Source organism: Hylobates moloch, unplaced genomic scaffold, assembly GCF_009828535.3.
Source record: "Hylobates moloch isolate HMO894 unplaced genomic scaffold, HMol_V3 SCAFFOLD_17, whole genome shotgun sequence".
NCBI lineage: Eukaryota > Metazoa > Chordata > Mammalia > Primates > Hylobatidae > Hylobates > Hylobates moloch.
Window position 1 is genome coordinate 68,261,512 of NW_026652292.1, and position 9,559 is coordinate 68,271,070.

Below are 9,559 nucleotides of genomic sequence, written 5' to 3' on the forward strand. Positions count from 1 at the left end.
GACCTTGTGATCTGCCCACCTCGGCTGCCCAAAGTGCTGGGATTACAGGCGTGAGCCACCACACCTGGCCAAAATTAGCCATTTTAAGGCTAATTTTAAGTATTAAAAGTTAAGTAGATGAGTAGTTCAGTGGCATTTAGCACATTTACAGTAGTGCATAATCACCACCTCTGTCTAGTTCCCAAACATTTTCCTCACCCTAAAAGAAAAACCAATGCTGTTTAAGCAGTTCCTCCCCATTCCCACTCCCTAACCCCTGCAACTACCAATCCGCATTTTGTTTCTGTGAATTAATTCTGGGTATTATTTCTTTGAGACAGTCTTGCTCTTTCTTACTCAGGCTGAAGTGCAGTGGCATGAACCTGGGTCACTACAGCCTTGACTTCCTGGGCTCAAGCAATCCTCCCTCCTTGGCCTCTTGAGTAGCTGAGACTACGGGCACGTGCTACCACACCCAGATATTTTTTAAAGTTTTTTGTAGAGACAGGGTCTTGCTCTGTTGCCCAGGCTGGTCTGAAACTCCTGGACTCAAGCAATCCTCCTGCCTTGTCTTCCCAAAGTGCTGGTATTAGAGGCGTGAGCCATTGCACCTGGCCTGTTCTGGGTATTTTGTATAAATGGAATCACTATATGACCTTTTGTGTCTGGCTCCTTCCACTTAGCTTAATGTTTCCCATGTTCCTCCCCATTGCATCATGTATAGGTACTTATTTCTTTTTGTGGCGTAATAATATTCCATTATGTGTATCCACTGCAATTTTGTTTATCTACTGATCTGTTGATAGACATTTGGGCTGTTTCCAGCTTTTGGCTATTGTGAGCATTGCCGCTGTGAACATTCAGGTATAAGTGTTTGTGTATCTGTTTTCAATGATTTTGGATATATATCTAGGAGCAGGATTGTTCCACCATATGGTAATTTCTGTGTTTAACTTCTGTTTTTTTGAGATGGAGTCTTGCTTTGTTCGCCAGACATGTTGTAACTCTACCTCCCAGTTCAACGATTCTCGCCTTAGCCCCCTAGTACTAGGATACAGGTGTCCACCACCAGCCTTTTTTTGTATTTTTAGTAGAGACGGGATTTCACCATGTTGGCCAGGCTGGTTTCAAACTCCTGACCTCAAGTGATCCACCTGCCTTGGCCTCCCAAAGTGCTTAGGATTACAGCTGTGAGCCACTGTGCCTGGCCTCTATGTTTAACTTTTGAGAAGTTTCTTGATTCTTGCCATTATGAGGTGATTTTATCCAACTATTACAGGAAAGAAAATGGGAGGCTCAGAAGGTCGGACTGGTTGTTCAAAGTCACCTAGCCAGAGAGCTTCGCAGCTGAAACTAGTATACAAGTCTAGCTGTTGCGAGCACCCTGAGCACATTACCTCATGCTGTACCTTGCATGTCTTGTTGTTTCCAATTTTCAGATGAAGAAACAGTTCCACACACTAAGAGACTTGCCGAGGGTACAGTTAGTTTCAAGAGAGCTGGTAGTTTTCATTCCGTTTAGAACTGGACCTGATAATTATTGATTATCCTAATAAATGCACTTCATTTATCGTGTTGTCTTTTTATTTTGAGACAGAGTCTCGCTCTGCCACTCAGGCTGGAGTGCAGTGGCATGATCTCGGCTCACTGCAACCTCCGCCTCCCTGGTTCAAGCGATTCTCTTGCCTCAGCCTCCCGAGTAGCTGGGACTACAGGCGTGCACCACCATACCCAGCTAATTTTTGTATTTTTAGTAGAGATGGGGTTTCACCACTTTGGCCAGGATGGTCTCAATCTCTTGACCTTGTGATCTGCCTGCCTCAGCCTCCCAAAGTGCTGGGATTTACAGGTGTGAGACACCGCTCCTGGCCTGTCTTCTTTAATCAAATCACATCTCATATCCAGCAGTCATAGATGAGTATGCTAGAATCATGGACTGCTTGGAAGTCTTTTAATCTGGTGTTTACCTACTGATCCACTGGTAGAAATTTGGGCTGCTTATTATTAATTATTGAATATCAGATCTGGTTTCTAAATGGAATGAAGACTACCAGCTCTCCTGAAACTAATCAATTATTGAGGTATGTTTCTTTTCCTTCCCTGGTGATGTGCAAAGAGAATGAAAAGGGAAAAGGGGCCAGGAAGATGTTTTTCTCCTTCATTCATTCAACAGCTAATCTGAGTACCAACTGTGTACAAGGCACTAACCTAGATGCCTGGGACACATAATGAACTAAGTAGACAGTGGCTCCTACCCTTAATCATTGAGTTTTATTCTAGTTGGGGGAGAGGGTGACAGATAATGAACAATTGAGTCATAATATGAATTCATTGTAGAGTATGTGAGAAAGGTGAACTGTGGGGGGGAAGAGAGCAAGGTAAGGGGTGAAGGAGTGCTGGAGAGAATGAGATTGCAATTTCAAAAATGGTAGTGTTATGAACTGAATGTGGGTGTCTCCCCCAAATTTATAGGTTCAAGCCCTCACTCTAATGTGCCTATATTTGGAGATGGGGCCTTTAAGGAAGTAACTAAGATGGAATGAGTTAATAAGGATGGGCACTGATTCAACAGGATTAGTGTTCTTATAAGGAGAGACACCAGAGTTCTCCCTCTCACTTTCTTCCCACACGCACGCACTGAGGAAAGGCTGTGTGAGGACACAGCAAGGAGGCTGCCATCCACAAGCTGAGAAGAGAGCCCTCACAGAGATGGAATTGGCCGGAGCCTCAATCTTGGACTTTCAGCCTCCAGAACAGAGAAAATAAATGTGTGTCGTTAAGCCACCCACTCCGTGGTGTTTTGTTATGGCAGCCCACGCTAATACAGGCAGTGATGGAATATCTAATGTGAGGAAGTGACATTTGAACACATCTGAAAGAAAGTGTAGAAGGCAGCCAAGGGCATCTGAGGTAAGGACATTTTAAGACAAGGAACTAGTCATTGCAAAGAGCCTGAGGCAGGAGTGTACCAGGTGGGGTGAGGAACACAGGGAGGCTGGGTTGGCTGGGGCAGAGAGTGGAGCAAACAGAGGGGCAGTTTCAGGAGATAAGATCCAACAGATGACTGTGTAGGGTAGGGGTTCCCCAACTTTCTAGGCCTATAGTGCCCTTAGTGTCTTAGTAATTTTTTACGATGCCCCTACGTCAAAAAAAATAACTAATGATTTGGATTTACAAGTGGTTGGGTTCTAACAATTTTATAGTAGTAATATGACTGATATTGCTATATAACCTAGATCATAGAAAGTGCCCTGCAGAGTCCCTGTGAATGCTGCCTTGGAGTGCCTTGGTGCACAGTTTGGGAATAGCAAATGTAAGGGGGTGTTGGGCATTTTAAGGATTTGGTTTTGGATTTTGGGAACTACTGCAAGGATTTTGAGCAAAAGAGTGGCATGATATATTTTAAAAGATTGCTCTGGCTGTTGTGTTGAGGATAGTACTGAGGCTTTTGCAAGAATCCAGGCAAAAAATGACAGTGGTTAGGGTGGTAGCAATGGAGGTCGTGAGAGGAGAATTGGGAAATGGCGGATATTTTGAAGATAGATTCAAGAGGATTTCCTGGTGGATTTCAGGTGAGGGTAAGAGAGAAAAGAGTCAGTGATGTCTCCCAAAGTTTTTGACATGAGCAAATGGAAGGATTAAGTTAGCAAGTGTGATAGAGGCGGCTGTGGATAGAGCAAGTATTGGGAGTATCTGGAGTGTTGTTTTGGACATAGAGGTTTGTTCTATTAATACCCCAGTGGAGATGTCAAGTGGGCAATTGTATTGAGTCTGGTGTTCAAGAGAGAGAGATTTAGGGGTCCTGAGAGATCTGGGGGTCCTAAGCAGTTAAAGCTATGAGACTTGGTGAGATCACTAAGGGAATGTGTTGGCCAGGGTCCAGAAGACAGAAGCTGCGCAGTATTGTGAATGAGGTCAGTGTAATATAAAGAATTATTGAGTAGCAAGGATTAATTCTAAAAGGCTAATGAGAACTCTGAAGAATATTCTTGGGCTGAGGGACAGCACTTGAGGAACAAATTTGGAAGACAAGTCCCTCCCCAAGGCTGGGACCTGAGCTTCACTGGAGAAGGTATGGCAGTGGCTCACTGGACAGCAGAGTTTGCTGGGTTCCCTGGGCCTTTGTTGGTCTACAGCCACTGGGGAAGCAGGAAGCTCCCTGCCAGGGTGCATGAAGTGCTGCTGGATGTCCCTCACATGTACATGGTAGCCATGTGGCAGGAACCATATGGAAGCACACCAGAACCAGGAAAGGAAGCCCCCTCCTCCAACACTCTCTGTTGGCAAAACTGAACATTGTATCAGCTGTGCAGGAGAAATGCTTACAGAGTCCAGTTCTATTATTGCAGAACAGGCAATGAAGGGTGGCTTTGGAGCAGAGAGGAAATAAATTGGAAACTGGCAATACACTAAATATGTGAGAAGAGAAGAGAAGAAGATAATTTCTCTGATAATAGGGAGAAAAAAAATCAACAAAAGGGCACTGAAAGGGAGCAACCAATAAAGTAGGAGAAAAAGTAAGAATGTGGTGTCCCAGGAGTAAGGTGAAGAACATATCAAGAAGGGAGGGAATGAGCAGCAGTGTTGAATGCTGTGAGAAGTCAAGACAAGGGCTATAAAAACTGACCACTGGACTCAGCTGTGGGGAGGTCCTTGCGATCCTGACAAACAGTTCCAGTAGAGTAATGGGAAGTAGGGAAGATTTGAGTGGGGTTATGAAAGCAGGAGAGGAAATGGTGTACAGACAACTTTAACTTAGGTTAGGTACTTTGTTGGAATCTTCGAAATTTATCCTTGAACAGAATCTGGAAAACTCTACCAGGTTTTTGAATCTGTTTGTTCTCACAGGTATGCTTTATAGCTGAAATCATTTCTTGGGGAATTGATCAGATACATGTAATTTGAAGCCTGGCTTATTGAATTTTAGCTCCCCTCAGCCCGAACTGGCCTGAAGACAGCTTGCCTCTAGGTGCTAATTTCCTGCTACATTCCAGATTGTGGCTTCTGCCCCCTTCCAAATGGGCTGTCACCAGCTTGGAGGTCAGCCTGCATGTTCCTGGAAGCCAAGAGCGTACACAGCTTCTAGGAATAGAGCAGCATGCCATGGGACTCCAGAGTACTGGGGAGGAACCCACTGTGGTCTGTTCCATTAAACAATTGTGACTTTTTCTTTTGAGTATAACCTACACCTAGAAGCAATATAGAGTTATAGAGGGACCCTGAGTCAGGTCACATGCATTTGAACATAGTTCTTCCACTTACTTGCTGTAGAACCTTGAGAATATTTCTTATATCTCTATATCTTAGTCATATGAGAAATGGGAACATTATCATGATCTCCAGGGATTAAACAAATGAATGCATGCAAAAGGACTGGCATATAGAAGTGCTCAGAAAGTATTGGTTTTTATTCTTATTGTTTCTAATTTTATGTGGAAGTATGACGGGAAAGTAAAGTTCATCCATGTTACACAGCATGTGGCAATACTTCAGTTTTTATTGCCAAATAATATTCCGTTGTATGGTTATGCCACATTTTATTTGTCCACTCATCAGTTGTTAGACATGTGAATTGTTTCTGCTTTTTACTCATAATCAATTATGATGTGTGAACATTTGCAAAACTCACCTTTTATGTGAACATATATTTTCATTTCTTTTGCTATGTGCCTACAAGTAGAGTTATTGAATATCAGATGGTGACTCTATATTCAACCATTTTAGCAATTACTAGACTGTTTTCCAAAGCAGCTGCACCATTTTACATTTCCACTCGTAGTGTATGATGGTTTTAGTTTTTCCACATGTCCAGTCCAGTCAGTCTTGATTTACATCTCTGCAGTGAGATAAGTCCATCCTCTTCCTCGTATGGTGAGGAGCAAGTAAGGACCTTAACGTCTCATCTGTCAAAGGGCCATAAGTATTACATAATTTTCAATTCAGTTGGTATCTTAGACTCTACGCTTTTGGTTTTCTTAAAATCAGCACTGGTTGCTTGATTATAGGTTGTCTCTTTTTGATTACGGCCATCCTAGTGGGTGTGGAGTGGCATCTCACTGTGATTTTGATTTGTATTTCCCTCATAGCTGATGATGTCGAGCATCTTTTCGTGTACTTCTTGGCCATTTGCGTATGGTGAAATGTCTGTTCAGATCCTTTGCTCAATTTTTAATAATATCCGTTTATTACTGAATTCTTGGATTCTCTATATACTCTAGATACAATTCCCTTATCGGATAAGTGATTTGCCACACATTTCTTTCATTCAGTGGATTGTCTTTTCACTTTATTGATGGTGCCCTTTGAAGAACATTATTTGATGATTTCCAGTTGCACATAAGCTTTTGTTTCTTGCTGTTTTCTAGGGAACTTGGACTAAGCACCTGAGTGAGGTAGATATTAGTTCCATATCTGGTGAGGGAACTAAGGATCACAGAGGTTAAGTAATTTTCCCAAACCACATAGGCGGTGTAGAAAGAAGCCAGAATTTGCACTGAAGTCTGTGAGATCCCTTATGGACCGGGTGCGGGACATACTAAGTGTGAGTTGAGCTTGCACATTGGAAGGCTGGGCATGGTGGCTCCCAGCCACTATGGGAGGCCTAGGTGGGTGGATCACTTGAGCCCAGGAGTTAGAGACCAGCCTGGGCAACATAGTAACACCCCCTCTCTACAAAAAAATACAAAAATTAGCCTGGCATGGTGGCACATGCCTGTAGCCCCAGCTACTCGGGAGGCCGAGGTGGGAGGATCACTTGAGCCTGGGAGGTTGAGGCTGCAGTGAGCTGTGATCATGCCATTGTACTCCAGCCATCATGGAGTGAGACCCTGATTTGGTTTGGCTGTGTCCCCACCCAGATGTCAACTTGAATTGTGGCTCCCAGAATTACCATGTGTTGTGGGTATGGAAGGGAACCAGGGGGAGGTAATTGAATCATGGGGCCAGTCTTTCCCATGCTATTCTCGTGATAGTGAATAAGTCTCATGAGATCTGATGGATTTATCAGGGGTTTCTGCTTTTGTTTCTTTCTCATTTTTCTCTTGCCGTCGCCATGTAAGAAGTGCCTTTTGCCTCCCGCCATGATTCTGAGGCCTCCCCAGCCATGTGAAACTGTAAGTCCAATTAAGCCTCTTTTTCTTCCCAGTCTTGGGTGTATCTTAATCAGCGTGTGAAAACGGACTAATACAGACCCTATCTCAAAAAAAAGAAAAAAGATTACACATTAACACTTGGTCCCTGAATGTGCTAATGATATGTGGCATTCGTGGGCCATCTGCTGTGTGCATGGGGTTTTACATACATCCTTCCATGTATATCCTTAAGGCATTCACCTCTTCAGCCTCCAGGATGGGAAGGTTTTTGTAGGAATGTATCTTTTCCTCTCTTGAGGTCCTTACTTGCTCCTCACCATAGGAGGAAGGATGGATTTATCTGATTGGAGAGACTAAATAAAGACTGACTGGAACATATGGACCAGGGGCGGGTCTGCTGCATGGACTTTGGGCTGTGTGGGTTGCTCACTCTCCTGCCCTCTTCTTGCCTATGCAGAACCTCTCACCTCTACCTTCTTGTCTTTTCCTGGTGGGTTAGGAACATAGAGGAGAGAAGGGATGAAGATTAGTTTCTCTTACCCCCTGAAGCATTATTTTTCACATTGCCTCTCCACCTGTTCAGTGTTGAGTAAGTGTTGAATGAGTGGACGGGGAAACAGCCTTGGAGAAATTTACGATCCTGCACATCCCTACTAAGTGATGCAAGTGAGTCAGGGAACCGGAGTCCACACCCAAGTGCCACCCTTGGTGGTTTGTATGATTCTCTGGTTAGGGAGGCATGACGGTAACATCTCCTCCTGTTTATTCCTGCCATCTGCTGCTTTGTCTGCCTCTCATCTCCCTGGTGGCTTCCTCCATGCAGCAGGTTGGTGGACTCAGGTGCACTTTGTTCACCACCTGGCCCTGCCACACCGTAGTTGTGGGACCACGAGCAATGGGCCAGCCTTTGGCCTCTTTTCTCACATTTATTCCTTGCCCTTCTCAGTCCCAGTCTGCATGTCAGGCACCACATTTTCCAGGCTCCCCTGCCCCTGGCTTCCTGTAGGGTCAGGCAGTTGGAAGCCTGGTAGAGAAAGAGGATGGGGAGAGGGGAGAAGCACAGTATCCCCATTACCCCTCCTGCCTCAGTGGCATCTCAGGGGCAGTGGTGACGTCTTCGACTGTGGCTGCATCTCCTCTGTTTTCCCTGCTCCCACTGACTGGCTCCTTCCTTGGTGGAAACAGCTCCCCAGGGCCTGCCCACGGCTCTTCCTTTTATTCTCAGCCCTTGAGTTGCAGTGGCCTCTCACTGTTTCTCATCTCTGGGTCACTTCATTGTCCCCTGTTTGGATTCTGGATTTTTCCATCTCTGATATGACCCATCCCCTTTATTTTTTTATTTTTATTTTTATTTTTTATTTTTTTTGAGACAGAGTCTCGCTCTGTCGCCCAGCCTGGAGTGCAGTGGCGCAGTCTCGGCTCACTGCAAGCTCCGCCTCCCGGGTTCACGCCATTCTCCTGCCTCAGCCTCTCCGAGTAGCTGGGACTACAGGCGCCCGCCACCGCACCCAGCTAATTTTTTGTATTTTTAGTAGAGACGGGGTTTCACCGTGGTCTCGGTCTCCTGACCTCGTGATCCGCCCGCCTCGGCCTCCCAAAGTGCTGGGATTACAAGCGTGAGCCACCGCGCCCGGCCGACCCATCCCCTTTATTAAATTTCCTCTGTTGGAGTGGTAGTGTTTTCTGGCTGGTCCCTGACCGATGCAGTGTCCTCATCAGTAAAATGGGAGTGTTACCATCTCCCTTATGGTGTGGCTGTGGGTATTCAATGAGATGGCAGCTGGTTAGTATTTACTGTATTTTTCTGTACTTCGGAGGGAAGAGTGGGCCTCTCTGGGAAACAGTGCCTCTGACTTCTGCATTTGTAATTTGCCCCAAAGCCATTAGTCCTTAATTTCAGTTTCTACTTGTTGCAATGATAGGGTGGTAGCAATATCGCCACTCACCCTTCTGGAATAGCCTGGGGCCTGGGGAGAGGTGCTCCCAGTGTGGCCACATTCTGTAGCAGATTGTGTTTAGCTGGGGACTTGGGCAATATGCTGCTGTCACCTATGAGTGTTTTTAAGTCACAGCTGCTTAAAATCCCAGGAAACAGAAAGCGTCTAAGTGAAGTGAATGGTGCGGCCGCATGCTGCCTTTCAAAGGGCGATGGACAGCCTCTCCTGGGGGCTTGGCAAAAGAATTGGGAAGGGTCAGTTTTGGAGGCTCTGTCCGTGGGAGGAAACTGAGTCCAAGTTTTTTCCTCTTCAGGTCAATTTCTATTGTAATACCATCACTTAGATGTAAAATAAAGGCCACTGGGGGGCATTTTAGAGACAGAGATGGCAGGGAGCAAAGCTCCATGGGGGATAAAGAAAGCACATTAGAGAGAAAATCCTACTGTGCCAGGGGCTTCTGCTGTCCTAGAGCTCCGTGCAGGGGATTATTGGAAGAAACTTAATGTTTTTCTTTTCTCTTCTCTTCTCTTCTCTTCTCTTCTCTTCTCTTCT